The sequence below is a fragment of the Lactuca virosa genome, chromosome 1, assembly GCF_052849685.1.
Source record: "Lactuca virosa cultivar CGN04683 chromosome 1, Lactuca_virosa_CGN04683_v6, whole genome shotgun sequence".
Classification (NCBI taxonomy): Eukaryota; Viridiplantae; Streptophyta; class Magnoliopsida; order Asterales; family Asteraceae; genus Lactuca; species Lactuca virosa.
Window position 1 is genome coordinate 267,989,165 of NC_136426.1, and position 22,346 is coordinate 268,011,510.

Genomic DNA, 22,346 nt, shown 5'->3' on the forward strand with positions numbered 1-22,346 from the left:
ATAAGATATTTGCTGATCCTTCCGGCGAATCAGTGGATCACAAGACTTATAGAGGTATAATCGGTTCATTGATGTATCTCACCGCAAGCCGACCAGACATTGTCTTTGCAACAGGGGTATGCGCAAGGTACCAGGCTGATCCAAAAATGTCACACATGACCGCAGCCAAGCAGATTATAAGATACTTAAAGGGCAGCAAGACTATTGGTTTATGGTACCCCGCAGGAAATGACTTCAGCTTACAAGCATTCACTGATGCGGATCATGCTGGATGCAGACTAGATCGAAAAAGCACCTCTGGTGGATGTCAATTTCTGGGTGGAAGACTCGTCAGCTGGTCATCAAGGAAACAAAGTTGTGTATCACTGTCTATCGCAGAAGGTGAATATGTGGTCGCAGCCAGCTGTTGTTCACAAGTCTTGTGGATGAAAACACAAATTATGGACTACGGATACAGAATGTTGCGGATACCAATTTATTCTGACTCTGAGAGTGCTATAGAGATTTCCCACAATCCTATTCATCACTCTAAGACAAAGCATATTGAACTACGGTATCACTTCATAAAAGACCACATCCTGAAAGGTAACGTTGAACTGATTTTTGTCCATACTCATGAAGAGATTGCTGATGTATTCACAAAGGCACTTGACTCTACAAAACTCAATAGTTTCTTACAAATGTTAGGAATGATGAATCCGGACCCACAATTCTTTTTGAATTAATAGGTACCGCAGACCTTCCTTGGTCTCTGTTGCGGTCCAAATTGAATTTATTTATGATAGATAGTTTTGGTATATCCTATGTACCGCAGTACATTCTACGTACCGCAGTATCTCTCATGTACCGCAACTATATATCATATCTATATTTCAATGGTCCTTATTGTTTGTTGTTACTAATTTTTGTTCAAGTGCTCTCCTCAGTTCTTCTACTGCAGTCATCTAACCATCCATCCGCAACGACAAAAGATCCATCCACAATAAAGTCTCAATCCGCAGCCACGTTGATTAATTTCTCAACTGTTTCATAAATTCTTGAAACATTGTGTGCTATTTAATGATCATTCATTAAATAAGAAAAACATTCTCCAAAATAATTAAAAAAAACATTCCTTGTGCAGCATATCACTGTCACAGTTCTACTTTTCAAATAAACTTTGTGTCAGACCTATTTTGGGTATGATGACAAAAAGATCAGTTTTCTGTAATCAAAACGATAAATCTGTTACATCTTCCTCCTTTGTACAACGGAACGTTCGTTAGACGTGAGGTTATGGGGACTGACATTTCATTAAATGCAACCGCTTTTGGAAAATTCAAAAAGATAAAGTAAATCTTTTAATTAAATTTTCTGTGGCTAGGATTATTTCTCCTAATCTAAATAAAAACCCAAACGTTTTTATCCGGTTTGCTTAGGGTAAAATCAATAAAGTTTTTAAATCCGCCACGATAAAACCCTATTTTTCTCTCCCAAGAAAGTTTTACACTTTCTGAAAACTCTCAAGACGAACTTAATCTCTCCTTCATCTTCTTGCAAATTGTTTTCCTGCAAGTTCTTCAAACCTTTTCGAAATGGTGAAATCGGGCATCTCAAAGAAACAGTCCACGACATCTGGTCACCCTACTGGTTCAGACTCTGCCTCAAGAAACCCAATGCCAACGATTGCTTCAAGCAATTTCAGGGCAGTGTTCGACGAGCATTCTTCTTACAATGCTCCAATCAAGTTGATGATCAAGTTCCTGTCAAATCATCCTTTGTTTGGTCCTTTTGATGCTTTCACAGATGTGGTACCTCTATCAACCCTCTTCAAGTGTGCTTTCTCTGCATATCGCCCTCTCAATAACCTGCAAGAGGTGCATTTGAATCTGGTGAATGATTCTTTGGTTATTCTGACCAAAGAAAAATTTCTCAACGCCATCAACCTGTTAGTTCATCCTTCAACAAAGTTCTTCACCCCAAGCATGGTCGACATTCAAACTGCACTTTACCAGATGGGTTACCAAAAGAAGCTGAAAGGCATAGGCGAATTCAAGAAAAATCAGTTGCATGCGGTATGGCAGTTCGTATGCCATTTCGTGATCCGCAGCTTGTCTGGCAGAACCGGAGGCACTGACAATATGGGTCTCAAGTTGTTAGAGTTGGTATGGAGTATTTTCACTGGCCACGATGTCAACTACGGTCAGATTTTGTGGGATGACTTCTTGCATTACATTCCCAAAGAAAGTCCAAAGGAAAACCCTACCGAACTGACCTTTGCAAGATTCTGGTCTCTGTGCATCTCGGATCTTCATGCTGATGCGGGCCTGAGCATGGGCAACGATGTCAACCTCTTCATCACCAGAGATCTCAAAATGTACAACCCCTCTACAGATCAATCTATTTTCGGACCCATTAGACGGCTACCAGGCCACATATTGTCTACACTTGGACTTGACACCATTGATGTCACAAACCACATAGAGGCTAAGGAAGGTATTGACCCATACCTTCCTACCCCGCCTCTACCTAGTCAGAACATTCAAGCCTCAACCGCACTCATCCATCCTGGTAGTACTGCAACTCCTTCTTCCACCACTCTATCAAAAAGAGTCAAGAAGGTTTCCTCATCCAAACAAGGCCCCCACAACATCTCCAAGAAACACGGAACCCCAACGAAGAAAGATGCTCCCAAAAACACTGAACCATCCAAGAAAAGGAAACTCCAACAAATTGTGCCCTCAGATGATGAATCGGATGACAATCAATCTCACTCTCCCTCCATGAGTGATTATGATGATGATGAACAACCAATTGCTATCCTCAAAAAGAGAAAAACCAAATCCACTGACCAAATGCGTGACCGGACTGATACCTCAGCCTCTCAAAAGGCTCCGGTAGTCCTTGGGGTGGCCGCAGACCCATTCAATACAACCATCCTTTTCCACTCAGACACAAAAAGTTTGTCTGTTTCACCCAATCGTGGAGACTCCCCCCCAGTTCACACCCAAGGGGATGGAACTGGTTCTCACCCTAAGGTCTCCAGGGCTTCCCGCCTACATTTCTTTTCACGTGAGGAGTTGAACTCCATCCTTTTGTCTGTCACACAAACACTTCAAACACCTTCCCAACTGCAGGGCAATTCTTCAGCCCTAGCCAAAACTGAGTCGAGGCCAGACTTGACCACGGGTCAAGGAGACCGAGGAAGCTCAGGAAATCCTACTCTGCTTACATCTTTTCCAGGTGGTTTAGGCACAGTGAGCACTAATGTGCAAGGATCTGTGAACCCGAGGGACACCTCGGTGCGCTTTCAAGGTTTTGACGGTGATGAATCAAATGATTCATGGCGACATTACACTCTGGTCTCAAACGCCGATATCAAGAAATATGTCGCTTTCCGTAGGGCATTTCAAGCCAGAAAGGACCAACAAACGAAGCAACTTCAACAGAAACAGCATGAGATAGCAACCGTAGCCAAGTATTGGGCAGACGCCATCAATAACGCTAACACCGTAGCCACCATTCAGAAAGTACAAGAGTGGATGTAAACAATGGCTGAGACGGTCCGCAACTCTCAGGCCACTCTTGGTGGTGAAGGTACCTCAAAACTCCCTCCAACTCCAACTCTAACTGTTAGAGATTCTCAAGATGATGACACCGCAATCGAAGTCAGCTCCGCACCTACATTCGGGAACGACGACTTTGACATCAATGAGGTAATTCAACCTACCCCTTCTGATGATGATTTAATGATTTTTGATGAGGAAGAAGCTTCGAGTGGCTCTCAACACTCAACCTCCAAGCCAAAAGAGAAGAAGACGAAAAAGAAGATTGTTGTCTCAAGGAAAGAATTCTGAGTCTACAAGCCAAAGTAGATCAGATTCTTGCTGCGGTTAAGCCCACTCAACCGCAACCTGAAGATATGTCGGGACCACAGTCCCTTATTGAAAGGATTGAGCGACTTGAAACCCGTGAACGACTAGCTGCTGAGCGGATTTCTCTAAAAGTTGAAATGGGAATTCGTTCCCTGGATACAAGTCGTCAGGCTGATCATCAACAGTTTATGGTTGCTACAGAGCGCCTCATCTCTGAGGTATCCGCAATCAAGACAGATCTTCAAACAGCCATTGCGGATCAGTCCACTCATTCGAAGAAGATGATAGATGAAACTCATACTGCCTATGAGTCCACCATCTCGGTCCTTCAATCAATAATCAACAGACTTCAACGCTCTCTATCTTCAAATTTTCATGGTCCTGAGATTCTTCAACTTACCAAGGAGATTCATCGACTACTCTTCAACACCGCCATCCCAAACAATCAGCAACTGGCTGATGCACTCAAAGCTCAATTCCAGGAGGTATGTGCTAAAGTCGATGGTCTTAAGCAATGGCTTGAGGAATCCCCACCTCTGCATTCCTCAAGAGGGGGAAGTGGTGAAGACCATCATTATTCAGACAGCATCTCTCACCAATATAGAAGCTCCCCTGTCATAAATGACAAAGTTCCTACACCGCAACCATCTCCTCACAAGAATCCAAGCCATCAAACTCCACCGCAACATTAGTCTCTACCGTAAAAGGAAATCATTCAAGAAACTATTCCTTCTCCTGAGCGACCGGAGACCCCTCCCCACTTCAAGAACTTAGCATCCAACATGTCATACGAACATTCCAATGACTCTCCCACAACAAAACAGAAGAAAGCAGATTGGAAAGCAGCCAAATTTGCTGAGCTTATCTGGAGAGAAAACGGATTTGACATCACCATGGATGAATCCTTAGTCAATTCTTGGATCAACCCCCACCGAAGACTACTGGATGATGACTATAAACCCTATATTACTTATGCAGAACCCCCTTCTGATGGTTACTGGGATGTTCCAATCTCTCCCAATGCCAAATACGTCACTGTATTTGAGCCGTTTGACCGCATCCTACCTGATCACAAGAGACTGCCCATGGAATTCGAAAGACCAATCTTTTCCATGACAAACATGCTTCTTCAATAGAGAAAATCTGGTCTAATGATAGACTGTCACGCCCCCGAACCAGACGGCAGAAACGTCCGAGGGCTCGTGTGACTTAAATTGAAATATCATCACAATTAATATATATGAAACATAACACATGCATCACCAACCATTACATAGTACAACTTTCTTGAAACCCAGAAAATCCGATATTTTCTGTAATAAAACTTTCTTGAAAAATATAGTGATGATCCTGTAAGTATATGCGTGAATGATTTCAAAACATGAATAAATGAGAAGTTTTGCATTATAATGTTTGAAAGTACAAGTGAGTAAGATTTATTTCCCCGGAAAACTCGATGTCTTCCGAATAAAAGTTATGATTGTCTTGCTTTATTGAATCGTTACATCGAATGAATATGATTTCCCTTGATTAATGATCTTCCTTTGATTAATGATTTCCCTTGATTAATGATTTCCCTTGATTAATGATTTCCCCTGATTAATGATGTCGGATTTCTACGTGAGTCGTTATAACCATGCATGATAATGACTAGTTCGTCTGTCTTAGTATTCTAATGAACACCGAAATTTGATCTTAAGACTTTGTCACCCTAGACTGGCCGAGTCTAACTGTAGCGAACAGCTTAGGTGTGGGGGAGTCACCCCCGTATAGATCTATACATAAACTCTCGCTCTCCCTCCAGGAGACTTTGATTACAACTACAGACTACGACCGACACTTGTTGGTGTCACCCGTTATTACTCACTCAATCCACCTGAGTTTGATTAACCTTGATTAATGATCGAATTTTATTTTATACGAAAAGAAGGTAAGCCTAACAGACGAGGAGAAGAGGGCTACTAGGCCCTACTAATTTCGTATGTTATTTAAGGTTGTCGAGTATACGAAAAGCGCGTTGGCCCCTTTCGCATATAATTTACTTGGACCTTACTAGTAATGCATAATGGGCCACTGAGGCCCAATAGCATGTAAAAACCATTGAGGGTCCATTAAGCATGTAATTGGGTCACAGGAGGCCCAATGGACATGTGTTATCATTGTTAGGCCCGAAAGTCATGTCAATGGGCCACGAAGGCCCAATAACCATGATTAGGATCTTTCAAGCCCAACAATTTGAATATTTACTTATTTTAGGTATAGTATGATTGTCGGAAGCTTGATTGAACAATTGTTAATATTCGCAACGGCACGAGGCTTGTCGATTGTTTATAACGATATTTAAAAATATATGTATATTCTTCGTTCTATTTTCATAAGTTGTAATTTAGTATTTTTGACACAAATATCTTAATAATAAAATAATTTATTCAAAATATTGGTTTGACCTATTCAGCCCTTCTTCAATAAAAATGACAATCTTAGTCCCTTATTTTAAAAAAAAGACATTTTAGGTCCCTAAAACCATTTTCTTGACATTTTTGATCCATAGACTTGTTTAAGTAATGTTTTTAGCTCAAAATTTACTCTTTGGCAGTTTCAGCCCTTTCAGCAAAGAGTTTTTCAGTTAAAGTCCAAACTTTACGCAACTTTTACAATTTTGACCCAAATTCCAAAAACTTTACATTTTTTATCCTTTTTGGAGAAAAAAAATCATTTTAACCCTTGAAATAGTTTTGTTTACCCTTTTACCCCCTGTTTTGAGAAATTTACCATTTCAACCCCTTGAAAATCACATTTTTCGCAATTTTTGGGCCTATGGGCCGAAAAGCCCAAAAATTGGCCCATTAGGCTACAAATCACATTTCTAGTCCTTTGAAGAGCATAATATTTTTAAAAACATTTATTTTAACTGTTTTGGCTCTTTGGTCCTTAAAAAAAACCATGAATGACATTTTTTAACCCAACTTTTGTTTATTTGACAAATATAGTCCAAATATGAGTTTTATGTTGCAATATGTTTATTATAACCTTAGAGGGTAATTTTTCATGACTTGTTTAGTGTAATATATCTTAGATCATGTTTATTTTCCTTCTTGTGCCATAGATCTCGAGATTTCTTTCCTTTTTGTTACATATTTACCACAAAAACACATGAAATCACACATAACATACACATACACATAGATCTACGCATTTTACTTGTATTCTCCCCCATAAAACTTGTGAAAACCAAAAATAGAGGGGTATGAACTCACCTTTGCTTATTGTTTTCGATTTGAAGAAGAAAGGGAAGAGTTTGATGCTATTTTTCGGCCCTAGCAAACTTTCTTGGGTTGATTTCGAACTTAAGAAGCTTCTAAGGAGTAGATCACGAAAATGGTGTGAGTTAGGAAGAAGTTTTGATGAAATAAAGAGACTAGGTTATGGATCTAAACAGTAACTTACCAATGATGATGATTATTATGGAATAACCCCCTTGAAGAGCCCTAACTCTCGAAAATTTTGAAGGAGACGTGAAGAAGTTGTTGTGAGTTCTTGAGTGGATTTTAGAAGTGAATAAGTATGTGTGTGTGTGTGTGTGTTGATACTCTCGGCCGAGAGTAGTAGAAGGAGAAGAGAAAGAAGTGATAGGATGGATGCATGGAGGTATGTGAGTTTTGCATGGAAATCCAATGAGTAATAAGGAGGTGGCTAACCCTCCTTAATCCCCTAATTTCTCCCCTTTTTCCTTTTTTTTTCTTTCTACTTGGGCCGAGAGAGGATAAGGGAAAAGAATGGTTTGGGCCTTTTTGTTCTTGAGTCCATATTATTGGCCCATTTTCATGATTTTCGGCCCATTGGGCTAATTAAATTTGTTATGGCCCAATAAGGCCCCCTAAAGATAAACTAGTCCATTTTAGGCTTATGAGGCCCAAAATGTTAAGTTTCATGCTAATGGGTCCAATTAGAGCCCATATAAGAGTTCTAAGCCCAAGATAGTCACATTGGAGGTTTATTGGCCCATTAGGCCCAATAAAGAAATCCTAGTCCACAATGGACTTATACTAGGATTTCTAGGGTTTCCAACCTTTTGTTGACTATTTGAGTGTTTTGAATAGAGTGTTTGATGGAATTTGGTTGTCATTGAATAAGCATCATACATTGCTTTCAAGTTTTTAGTTACAATGTTATCCTTGTTCAATGTTTACAAAGCATTAGAATTCCTAGTTGTGACATAGACCATCCGTAGTCAAGAGCTTTAAGCCCCAGAAATTCATAAAAGCTGACTTCATCCAATATACTCTTACAAGAAGGAATCAGGACTACGTCCGCACCCAAGCTGACTTCCCATGTATGAATCCAGAAGAAGTCTTCCTGATAGCAAAGGTGTTCCAAAACAAAATTGAAAAGTATCCAGAGATGAAGATAGCGTTGGAGAGGGCAAGCACTTTTCTAAGGGAAATTGTTTGTGACTTCACAAAAATTGATGCAGACATTCACCCTGTTCTTGCCAAAAAGTTCGATCTACCACCACTTGATCCTGCATCGATGGTTACTGAAGCTTTTCAAGAGAGATCTCTGGGTGCAACAAACTTCCCAGATCTTGGAGTCATATTTAAACGAAAGATCGATGAAACCAAATATTTCATCCCTATGACTGCCATGAATCGTCTCACAAGGAAGCAAATTGAAGTTTGTCGAACCGCAGTTTAAAAGTCAAAACACAGAACTGCCGAAGTCAAGTTCGAAATCCTAAGGAGAATCACCTGGTTAGACAATGTCAGAAATTTTTGGTGGATTCTCATCAAGTTCCTGAAACTCGATAACTAAAGAGAAGTTAAAGAGGTCACTTAGGGGGAAATTGTTGAATCATATAAGTGACCCTCTTGAACTAAGTCTACCACAACATACCAAGATCCGCAGTCAATCCTGTTCAGCAACCCCATCCGAAGTCATCATCATCCACAGTTCACTATCTAGTTTTCTAGTTTAGCTCTTTATCTGCTTTTATTAGAATACTCCCTTTTGTCCAGTATGCCTTGCATGGCTACGCATAGATAGTTGAACTAATGTAATATTTGAGTCTCTATATATAGAGCTCAATCCTTGTTATTCAAATACATCTCTGATAACACTTCGCATCTTGAATCTCATATCTTCTGTTATTACTCTCATCTCCTTCTTACTCCCAAAGTTCATATAAATATAATTGATTATTATCTCCCTTCGGAGCAAGTCATTCTTGACTTAATAACTAAGTTTGATCTCACTTACTAACTTGGTCTGAATGCATTCCTTGTTAAGAAGCAACTTATGTGTATACTTGATATAATACCTGCTGTTATTTATATTTCCTTACATTTCCGCACCTAACTTTCTAATTATCTAACTCTAACTTATTATTATTATTGTTGAGCTTTTAGATCCTTGAGATAAACTATTCTGCAACTATACTTGTTCTAACCTTTGTTCAAGTGTGTCCCAAGTTTTTCTCTCAACAACGATGGCTGATTGATTGTTAATAGCGAAGATTTACTTTGGGAAGTGGCTATGTTTTGTCGATTGGTAACGAAACGATGGTATTTGATTTTGGGAAGACCTGTAATAGCGAAGCGTTGATTAAGAGATTGAATGGTTAAGATGTTATTTAGCGATTCGATATGCTTCGTTTTCGATATTCCGTTGATTAAGAGAAAATTTTGGTTATCGGGTATCACCTAACGAAGATTTTGAAGTCAATGTTGCGAAGATTTTTGTTTGAAAAGCGAAGGTTTTGTATCGATGCGACTGGAACTAGCGAATTGAAGAAGATAATAGAATGTTTCGAAATTGATCCTTTAAGTTTCGAAAGCTTGACAGTTTGTACCCACCTTCGAAATAAGGATTAATATTCAACATTTTGGAAGAAAAAGGCATAGTTTCGACATTGGTCCTTAAAATTTTGACAATTTGACAATTTATACACATTTCGAAATTGAGTATAATATTCGACAGTTTGAAGAATTGTGAAGATCTTTCGAAATTAGTACCTGAAGTTTCGAAATTTTGGCAGAATATATCCAATTTGATCAAGCCTGTCCTGAATGCGATGCTCTTGAGCTTTCAACATGACATCCATCTCGATGCCCGAAACTGAATGTTTACCCCCACCATCTACTGTGGATTGGGATGGGAATAAGGAAGTAATGGGTTGTTGCATGATATTATAAAAAGTAGGTGAATGAGTTGATGGAGGTGACTTGGTTGAAGTAGGAATAATAAATGGAGGTAAAGAAACAGTGGTATCAACAAGAGGTGTTTCGAAGGTAGATGGGACAACAAGAGAAGGGTTATATTGGGCAGCTGTATTCGATACTCCTTCACCCATAGTGACATTTGCGTCCATATGAGATATGTTTGAAGTGATGCCTGAAGTGCGAACCTCCTCATGAAATGATTCGGTAGTCGACACTCCGGGTTATATGACTTTAGTCTTCTCAGTAGTAGAGTTCTTCGGTTGTTCACCTGGATTGATGGGTGTGTCTACTTTAGAAGTTTCCACAGAGCCATCAGGATTTCCAGTCGCCTCGAGATTTGACTTGAGTGGGGAATCCCTCACAGGTGAAGAATGGCCTATTTGATCATCTTGAATTGGAGACTCAGGAACAACTTCGTCATCCATTGAATCATCATGAATCACTAACTTCCTTAGCTTCTTCTTTTGTATCTTGGAAAAACGTTTGGCCATGTCTTCTGCCCTTCGTTTCTTCGAAGCTGGAGAAACAGGTGCTTGAACTTCATGAAACAAAACCCCCTTTCGACTTACCTATGGCTTGACTTTAAAAGTTGGTGAAAAACTTCTTGATCTTTCAGGAGAATGGCGAGGTTTGTGAGCCATCTTTTTCAACTTCTTCAACACACCATATTTCGAAGGTAAGACTTCAGTTACATGCTTCGAAACTGAATTAGGAACAACCATCGGAGGTGGCTCAGTGTGCACCTTCTTCTTTGTAGCAGATTTAACAACCTTCTCAACTTGCTCAGGTTGTGTTGTAGATGGACTTCCCTTCGTAGCTTTCTTAGACCCCTTCTTCTTCTTTGATGGACTAGTGGTTGTAGTTAACAACACACCAGTGTCGATATCAGGATTAATTGTCTTCAAATAGCTCACCAAAACAGGGTGAGATGGATCAACCTTGCGAAACATTGCGTCAGGAGTTCTTGCAACATTTGGAAAAATTTCTGAATCATCTTCAACAGCTTTAGGATGATGAAACACCGAAAATGTAGCAGTTTCTTCATAGTCTGGAACCAAAATACCTTCCTTCTCATACGCAAATTGTAAAATTAAGCTCCAGTAATGAGCACATGAAATCCCATCAACTGCATTTGTGTTCCCAACACTTTTCACAAACTCATTCCAGAGTTGAGTTGCATAGTCCACTGACAAATTGTAGTATAATCCATCCACCATTGCATATGTTGGGTTTGGTATACTACAACATCCTATGGTGCACATACAACCTTAAATACCTTGGATCTATGTTTTCACAAATTATACATGCAATGATGTTTCCAATGTATTAAGCCTATAACTAGCATGCAATTGACATATACCATACAAGATACTAGTTAGGGTAACATACCTGTGATGTAGTTTGAAGTCTTGATGTATTTGGCCTTAAGAGCTTAGCCCCAATAGTGTGGAAGCCTCAAATGAAGTCACAACATATCATGAACAAAGGTGGAACTTGAGAGAGAATTCCATGCACCCAAAAACCACCATGTTTCTCTAAGAACTAGAAGTACCCGTTTTTGGTCATGAAGCAACCTATTTACATGGTGGATTCCAAGGGTCATGGGTATAATCCAAATCCATACCCATGGGTTTATGATCCATGGTTCATGTGGCCCAACTCTTTATGTATCCATGCATAAACTTGGTCCAACATGGATCATAAGCCCAACACATATAAATATAACTAATTACCATAATTAGTCCCCATAGATTTAATTAGTCTCTTTTGATCACAAAATCAATTCCAAATTAATTCTTGTTCAATACTAATTAAAACATATGATTTCATATTAATATATTATAACTTATAATATATTAACAAATCATATATAACCTTCTCTCAAGAATCCATCCTAACAACTTGTCCTGATGATATGCAACCCAAATGGACCATGCTAATCTCGGGTCAAGTACGTACCAATAATAGTTATGGGCTTAGACATCTAATCCAAAAGTATCCCACTTTACCCGACAAGCAATTGTAGCTCTTAAAAGCCGCTGTCGAACTCTGACCTAGTCAATGACATGTCCATTAGATAAGTGTCACACCCCGCTAAAGCGGAAACACGGGGCGTGGCAGTATAAAGGGTCTCATAGCAAAAGTTTAAAGACAACACCAACCATAGTATTAAAAATCATTACAAATTTACAATGAGTTTGAACAAATTTTTAAAAGAAATTACAATGTATTTAAAAGTCAACACATGCAAATGCTCCTACAAGTGTTATGTCTCTACGTGCCTCTTACTAGATGATTCCTGAAAAAGCATGTAAAACGAGCGCCAACTATAAAAATAGTTTTTGAGTACTCACAGATTAAAAATTAAATTGGTTTCAAGAATCGAAATAAAAGCTTTGATAAAAGTTTCCATAAATAAAAGTATATTGCTAAAATGAGTTTTCACCAATCGAAATAATATTCGTTGTTACAAGGAGCAAACAATTTCATTGCTAAGACAGGTATATAAGTTTTCAGTAATAAAAGTTCGTTGCTATAATGAGAAACAAAGTTCGTTGCTATAATAAGCATATAAGTTTCGTTGCTAAAATAAGTTTACAAGTTTCATTGCTAAAATAAGTATACAAGTGTCGTTGCTAACATGAGAATACAAGTTTCATATGTGCATAAAGATTTGTATGTACATCAAGTTTCCATTCATGAGTTCACAACCCAAGCGTAATGACCGAATCGTGCCCTATTGACTACTATGTGTATCGCAAACATAGTGTATAAAATGGTAAAATGCACTCAAGCGAATCGTGCGAGTGAGGAGTTGTCTACCTCCTGATAGCGCTATCCATAATAACCATAGGCTCAAAAGAGTTAACGAGTTGTGTCTAGAGATTCCAGGGACTTAACCACGATACAGTCCTCATGAATTAAAGTAACATACACATACATACGAAATATAGCAACCAAGTTTCATACGAGTCAAAATAAATACAACCAACATAAAAAGTTTAGGACATGCTTTTCCATCCCAAAACATTTATAAACCAAAAATAGGGGAGTGGTGAATACTCACAATATGCAAAATATAGCAACCAAGTTTATACGAGTCAAATAAATACAACGAACATAAATAGATTAGGACATGCTTTTCCACCCCAAAACATTTAAAATCCGAAAATAGGGGAATGCGTGAATACTCACAATGCATTGAGATGATGTAAATGGTGCCTTGAACTACGTTCCACGTGTACCAGTACCGATTCCTACAATAATGGTATTCGCTAGTGAGTCTCTAATCGAAATCTAACACTACTATACTTACTACTACAATAGAATTATGCCAATATTGTGTCAAAATTTAATATTGATAAGTTACAAACATTTTTCTGTGAAAATTAAATTTCAATGAATCAATTGTTATATAACAATTTAAGTGGAAAATTCTCATTATTGAAATGTTAATATTTAACATTTTAAGAGGTGTTCTAATGATTAAATATTCAAAAACTAAATCAATTTAGTTCTAAATTTCCCAAACTTTGTATTTTAGTTTCAATTGACGTCAAAGACCTTAAGATAAATTTTCTTGAATTTTTGATTTGTCTAACTATTTTTCACCATTTAATTCCTTGAATAATCATAAAATCATGGAAAAATAGTAAATTATCATGAAAAATTCTTATAATTTTTGTGTAACTGTTTTTACAGTGTACATAATCTGGGAAAAATATTAATATGTGTTTTCAAAAAGTTTAACACAATTTTTCTGATTTTTGTGTATTTATCCTATAAAAATAGAAATAAAGAGATAACAGTTTCAAAAATTCACAAAACCTTTTTTACAAGTGTTATTACACATACGTAAGCTGGGAAAAATATAAAAATAGATTTCTAAACTGTTCAACTTAATTTTATGATTTTTGTAGATTTAAGTGTATTAAATCCTAGAAAAATAGAAGAAAACTAGCATACAGACAATAAAAATCATCAAAATTTTTATGTATCATCCTAACATATTATAAGAGTTTCTGGTAAATTTTCATGAATTTTGGATGAGTAAAACTATTTGTCCTGTTTTTAATCCATTAAAAACACAAAAATCATGGAAAAATAGATATACATTTTGAAAACTTCCCAAAATATTTTTTTGAGTCTTAAATACAAGTTACAAGCTGCGAAAAATAAGAAATAATATTTTCACATTCCCTAAAGTGGTTTTAAAATTTATTGGAGCTAAATAAAAAGAAAATTAAAAACCATACTAAACCGTAACAAAAATCGATGAAACTTCATGAGAGATGTTTATTAACTTAAAGGGTCATCCACAAATATTTCCAGAATTTATTTACAAGTGTAAGTATTTTATATGCTTTTAACACTCTATTTTCTTATTATTTTCATGTAAAAATAAAGAAAATCTATATTGAGCTGAAAATTTCCAGAATGCATCTTCAAACAATTTAATAACAATGAAAAATTGTTTTCTTATTTTTGATGTCGAAAAACATGCCTAAAGGCTCAAACAATTATAGAGAAAACTTGATTCTTGTGATTTTAGTAAAGATTATTGATGTTACTTTGAGAACTTTTGCAACATGTTCCAAAGACTTTTTAATCAAGATCTTTTTATACCTCTTAATACATGATGTTAAGTGCTCAAATTAATTTTTCCTTGATTTTTAGTGATGAATAAGACCATTGAACATGCAATACAAAACTAGTATTCACAAAAAGGTGCTGATTGAGCAACTGTTTTGTAAAAATTGCTAAAAATCTAAATATTGGAATTCTCCAGTGAGGTCAGATGGGTTTGAAAGCTAACTCAAAATATTATATTTCAGAAAAAGAATCTCGAATTTTGGTTAAGAAATGAGTAAGATATGGCAGTTTAAAGCAAGGTAAAGAAATCTGGCAGATTGCATGCATAATGATTGGTTAGAAAAGTGAGTTTTCATCATTTCTTTGAGTAAATCTTTTGAAATATTTTAAATATATCATGATAAACTTATATTCTAGTCATGTTTCCAGAGATCAAAAGATTAAAACTTATCAAAATGTATACATGCATTTATGAACAAAATTTTGTTTCTCAAAAACTCTTAACTTGAGTTTGATGTTTTAATCTTTAAAATTGATTTTTGCACTAAAATCATGAACATGCAACCTTGTTTATCATACATGCATGGTGTTAAAACACATCCATGACGTTATAAAAACCATTTTAACAAAAAGAAAACAAGTTTGAAGAAGATGAAGAAGGAGAAGAAGGAGAAAGTATAAGAAAATAGCAAAACTTGAAGGAAAAGTGAAGTAGAATGAAAGAAAATTCGGGATTACCTTCAAGATTACTTTAAATGATGAATATTTAGAGTTTACGGTGTGTTCTTGGAGCCATTTTTCTTTAACATTTCGTGGTTAGGGTGAGGGGAAGAGAGAAAATGTGATGGTGATGAAGAGTGTGAGAGAGAATGAGGAGGTGAAGTGTGGAGAAGTGAGAAATAATTCAAATTTTAGGGAAGAGAGATAATGGGAGAGAGAGGACGAATTTTAGGGGGGGGGAGAGGCTCCCTCTCTCTTGTTTCTTTATAAAAATTCAAATCTTTTATACAAATATCCAACTTTTTATAAAATGTGCACCTTAACCTAGTTTTTATGCATAAAACTCTTGATTTTTAACTTATAAATCAAGGGTAAATGTTAATAACTAAATCTTTATTTTTCATTGATTGAATTTCATAATAATTATTATGATAAGATAATATTATAAGGTTCATAATTATTTTTATAGCTTTTTTAAGGTTAAAGTTTATAAATATGAGTTTTTAGGGCTTTTAGGGTTTTTAGGGTTTTTCGGATTTTGCTAAACTTTAGATATGAAGGTAAATTGAATATTTGAGACTTCAAATTATTATTGTGTTTCCTAACTCTTATTTAAGTTAGAAATAATGTTTGTAATTTATTTTTATCGGTTTATTGGCATTCTATGTAGTGATTCCGAGATCCAAACGAAATTGAGTAATCAAGTATACTAGTCCTAGTCTTCAACTTTGACTTAAGTTCCAACGAGACTAGGACCTAATTTCTACCACTAGGTCAAGTGCATGATGTGTGTATATGATTCATGAAAAGGTGTTCGAGTCAAAGAGTGACCTAAATATGGATATTCACTACAGTTAAGTAGTTGTAGAATTCACATATCAATGTGAAATCGAAGTATACTATCCATTGATTCTAATTGTTTCCAAGTTTCTAGTAGGTTATAACTTAGTTTCTAGTTACTAAGTCTAGTATGTGTCGTGCCTACACGTACAATTAAGTTTATCAAATCTAGAACCGACTCGAATTTTGACGGTTGTCACAATAAGCGATCATATATTCCTCCATTCTAGATATCATATGGACTGAGACATGGATTATAATCATTCTCACTGTCCATCTGTTGTTTCCCGATTTCCGATTTATGACGACTGACTAATTGAACAAATCAAATCAGTCCAGGCCCGGCCGAGCACTTACGTTTGTCATCACTAAATCATCGATGGGCCCACAGATATCACTTTTATCCCTCCAAGGGTAAAAGGAATGGATAAACTTCGATTCATATGCTTGCTCTATTTACTCATCAAATCACACACAACAATGTGTTTTATAATACCAAGTTACTGGTGCGTTTTCATATTATCAATGTGTAACCAACTTGTAGACTGCAACTCATATCTCTCAGTTTGAAAAATATAAGATATTATCGTCTCATGATCACTCATGATAAAATCCATGAAGTGATTCAAATGAGCGTGGGTTTAATCCAATACTCGAATCTTTTTCCAGGAGCACTCATGAATACTGCAGCTATGTCTAAGCCACCTAGACAAACAACAGACCCATTCATGACAGTCTTGCCTCAATACCTACTTTCAAAGTATGATCGACTGTGGACGGTTTGAATAACCTAGTTATTCGGGAAGTCAAAACATGCAAAGTGAAACACAAGAATAATACTAATCCTATATGGCCCCAATAGTTGTGAGAGTAAATAAAACACCTTTTATTTAATCACCATATTGATTACTCATTATTCATTGTATAATGTTTCGAATAATCAACTTTATACTTGAATCAAAACAATAGTTGTCCCATGCTCCAAGCAGGCACACTATGTTTATATATGGTCCTTTGTTTGTGGAATAGATCAATTGACAACATTTCAAATGATACTCATTTCACAATTCCAAATCCTTATCGCAAATGTAAGAATACAAGATTCTTTGCCATTTACTGAAATCTGTTAGATTCTAAACTTATATGCATTGATCCTTTTGTAATGACTATGCATAAAAGTCACAAAGACTCGGCAACAGACATTACAAAGTATTCCAATGGAGAGCAATTCCATGGAAACGAAGTCTCACATACAAAGTACATTCCTTTGAACATCCTTCTTGCATTAGTTTTTCTAATCTTACACAGATTTGAAGAAAAACTTCCACCTATGGAAACATTTCTATATTCCCATTTTTCACTATCACTTCTGAACAAGAGTTGTCTCTTTTCAGAATATGTCAATATGGTCTTTCCAAAAATTTACAATATACTTCCAACCATCCATGAGCAACCAATCTTTGGTAAACCTCAGATTGTCCTCGAAAATTGCTTAATCATTTTAGTCTATCCAGTTCTAGTCCTTTTCCCTCTTAATGCCCTAGGCATTTGGAAAATTTAAACAACAGGATGAATATTATAGCACATGTAATCGATCCTATATCCAAATCGTATGGGACACGATTCATGATGTCTCACATAAACACATGATACTAGACCAGTATTTTGCTATAATATTTCTATTTCTATTTGCCATGTTCTCATAGTTCGAATTATGAAAAGGGATGTTGTAATCATAATCGAATTTTAGAACGCAAATAATGTAATCATGACTAAATTTGATTAATGACTCACAATCTAAGCTTTTAGAATTGGAATGAAGTATAATTTCCTCTCCCTTAATTATAGCAAAACAACTTTCCAAAGCCTGCAACTTTGCAAATTGACACTTTTGTTTTCTATAATTAACATTGCTAACTTGCAACACCTAACATAATAATCATGCTCCCACTTATGCTCCCACTAGATTTGACATGTATCCAGAAATCAGCTGGACTTCTAGAAATCAATACTTATTGACTTTCTTACCAAAGTTCAGATTTCTGATATGAGATGCCTTGATAAAACTTTATCTAAGCTTCCCGATTTCATACACCTTTCCTTAGATAGCTTACATGTGTGTGTAAACAATTATGAAGAGGGATGTCGTAATCATAATGTTTAGACCTTTTGCCATTTCCCACAATTCGAATTATGAAAAGGGATGCCGTAATCATAATCGAATTCGAGAAATGCAAATATCACAATTGCTAACTATTTAAAATCTACTTAGTGAAAGCGTTTCCTCACCATCATTTTCATGAATCGGAGAGAAACCTTATGAAATTTAGATTTAATGGTGTATGTGTTCCTATCCATGTGAATTTGTCAAAAACATAATCTCAAGACAATGTTAGTGACAAATTCAAATTCATATGGACCGAACTTGTGCAATCTTAATCTCTCGCCACTTGGCAGCACAAGGGCCTACCAGTGCTTCCAGGTTGTTCTGAAAACAATTGAGAACTCATAGAACTCACAAGCATAGTCAACTTTAGCATAGAAATAAGAATATGTCAACACGATAGGTTACAAACCTCAAGTCGCGTGCTAGTGATAAACAACAGGTTTTATTCTTGATTAGTTCTTGAAATTTTTTCAAGATCTTTAAAACTCCCACTGACCTCTTGACATATATGTTTCTCATGTCAAGAACCATTCCTTGACAAAACAAATATTCAAGAGTTAGTGATGATTCTTATCAAGAAAAACACTTCACACAATTGGTCTTAGTTGGTCTTTGTCTTATCCAAGACATCACAACTTACCAATTTCAAATGTACAAGAGTAGAAAACATTTTACTCTACATTTGACAAGTGTTTTAAACCTTTCTTAATATTATGTCACTCGAGTTACAATCTTGGAGTATTGCTCTAAGACTCAATTTTGGAACGTCGTATGATTCATCTTTTGATTTAACCATTTCAACAATTCACGATTCCTCTTCTTAGTCAAACAAATGCACTAAGATGTCCTTAGAGGATCAATTGTGATATGGTTTTTCATAATCATTAGGATGATCATAAAACATGATACTGAAGTACTCTCCCATCTTTTCAGATTGGAGAAACTTTTATCTTTCTGCCTAATTTGGTTCTTCTCATTCGTCCTGCCATACATTGAAACTTTTCCAATGTTTCAGAATTATACTTAAACTTGTAAGCACAACCATATTTACTAAACTTTAGTAAATCATGACGTATAGCCTTATCGTTCTTTGTGGTGGACCTGATCAGCGCACAACCAAGTGTACCCAATCTCCTAGTCCTTCACTTGACTCACATATACATGTGAACAAGGAATTAGTATTAATTTCCCAAAGATGAAAATTCTCATTCATCATACATTACAAGTTGCTTGATTCCAAGTTTCTATCCAACTGAAACTTCAGTGATGAAAATCTTTCCTTATTTGGTAAATTATGACACTACCACAAACGAAAGAATCAAATCCATTTTCCAATATTGTTGTCAATGGAATCATATAAACAACAATTTTCACAAATCTCATTGTAAGGATACTTAAAATAAATAAAAATAAAAAATTTTCCTTTTATTTTAAAATTGCGGAAAAACTTATCCTTACAATGAAAATACATATGAAAACTATGTTGTTATCTATTCCTAAGCAATCTATCATAACTCTTAAGCAGCAGCTCAAAATTCTGATCTTCGAATCATGCGATCGAAATCCATCTTCGCGATCAGATTCAACATACTCTTCTTCTAAGCTTCCTCTCCTTTTTCGATTCTACAAAACATCAAAATGCGACCTAGTCACATCATGTAATAAGAATCTCCAAATAGGAACTTAATAGAGTTAGATAGTGGACTTTACCTGAAGCATAGTCAAATTTTTGACTTTTACCATCCTAGTGAACTTTCAGGTAAATAAGGCAGCTTCGCAACCAATGCCCCTTCCTTTTGCAATAGAAACATATGGACTCTTTAGTAATGGTACATGGGACTATCTCAGAGTTAGCCTTTCCCTTTACCATTTGGTCAACCGGATTGACTATGGCTGATCCCTTTCCATTGGGAAGAGAAGACTTTTTTGGACTTCCAATGTTTCCATTGTCAATGTCCATGAAAGTTTGGGACGTAGATCTTCCAATCAAATTTGCTTTACGAGTGCTCCAAATCATTGATGATTCAGCAGCAACAAGCAAATAGGTAAGCTCATTAAGGGGCATGTCGTGGTCTGTCACATAGTAGTCCTTAATGAACTCACTATATGACTCGGAAAGCGATTGAAGAACCCAGTCAACAATCAACTTCCTTGAGACTTCGACACCCAACTCTCCCAGCTTGTCAATATGAGACTTCATCTCCAAGATGTGAGTACATATAGACACTGCTTGCCAAAAGGGATTGAGTGACCTTGAACTATTCAAGAACTTGTGGGTTAGGGAGAACAATTGGTGGAGGGGGAGGAGGTGAAGTATGATTTCCAGTCCCATTAATGCACAACAAAGGGATTAATCTTTCACCTTGATCGTCATTTGGGATATCATCTTCATTAGGATATATTTATCCAAAAGGATAAGGAAGACCATAGTTGTCATAACTAGACATCTATGAGGAAGAAATTCAAGTTTAGTTGATTTAAGTCCTTAATATAACACCCAATATGAAATATTAAGGCTAGGACCCAACACAATATTTTATAACTTGGAAGAGGGATGCCGTAATCCAAGCTACAAAATATTTGAAGGTAGGTAAATGACGATTTACCAATTTCCACCATGAAAAACGAAATTTAACATTAGGTTTTAAATGAATTGAAACTCCTCGATCTTTTGAGATTCATTGAACTATTCAATGGCATGTTTAAATCTCGATTGTGCCCTTCAAGTTTGTGACTGGGATGCCGAGGATCACAAACAAGGAGTGAATAACCATGCAAATTAACTTGGTACACTTAATGTTAAAACCACATAATCAATGTGCCGGTTAACCACACACGCTCCATTGATCTATGATTAACATCAAGCTACCCTTTGCCACACATTGTCAGCCCCACATTAGTGTGTCGGTTAACCACACACGCTCCACTAACGACTTAACACGGTGCAAAGTGAAATTTCATGGGTTAGCACCGAATTCACATTTTCCTAAAGTAACTAAGATTGGGAATTTAATAAAGTTTAGTTACTTTATACTTATCATTATACTTTTAGTGAAGGGAGAATTAATATCTTCTCCTACCCGTTCGGCTAACGACCCTCCACCAGTCAAGGAAGCGGTGGGTGAGAGTGGACACCCATTAAACTGCCATTTTATAGGTAGTAACCTTATACCCCCCTTATAGACCGACTTCGTGAATGAGGCCTACTAACGGTAAGACTGAATTACTCTTATACATACATATATATATATATATATATATATATATATATATATATATATATATATATATATATATATATATTAAACCTATAATATTATAATAGTATAAGGGTTGAATTTTAAACTTTTAAAATTCTAAGGTTTGGAATTAAAGTATACATGGGGGTAACTTTACAAATTCCAAAACTTGAGGGCAAGTTTTGAACAATTCAAAAACTTTTTGTTTCCATAACTTATGAGTTTAATATGGTTTTATGAAAGACTTTTCAAGTTCCATAACCTGATGACAAGTTATGGAAGACAAAACTATTTTATAAAACATTAAAATCAAGAGACTCTTCCAATTTCATAACCTATGACCCTTAATGTGCTTTTAAATGAAAAACTCTTCATATTCCATAACTTGAGGACAAGTTATGGAGTCCATAAAACCATTAAGATCAAATTACCAATTAACACAATAATCAAGTAATTTTTCTATGAACAAGATCAAACTCATAAGCAAAGATAATTCACATCAATAATTTTCAAGAACTTAGCTAATCACATAAACTAAAACAAGTCTTGAAACTTTGACAATTATCCTTTATTTTGGATGAGAATAAACATTACCATAACATCAAAATCAAATTTTATGAACAAAAACACTTTGTGGTAATGATTTTAATCCAAAACAGGCCAAAAAACACAAAAATCTGCAATCTGGACTGCTAACTCATCGAGTCCATTACTG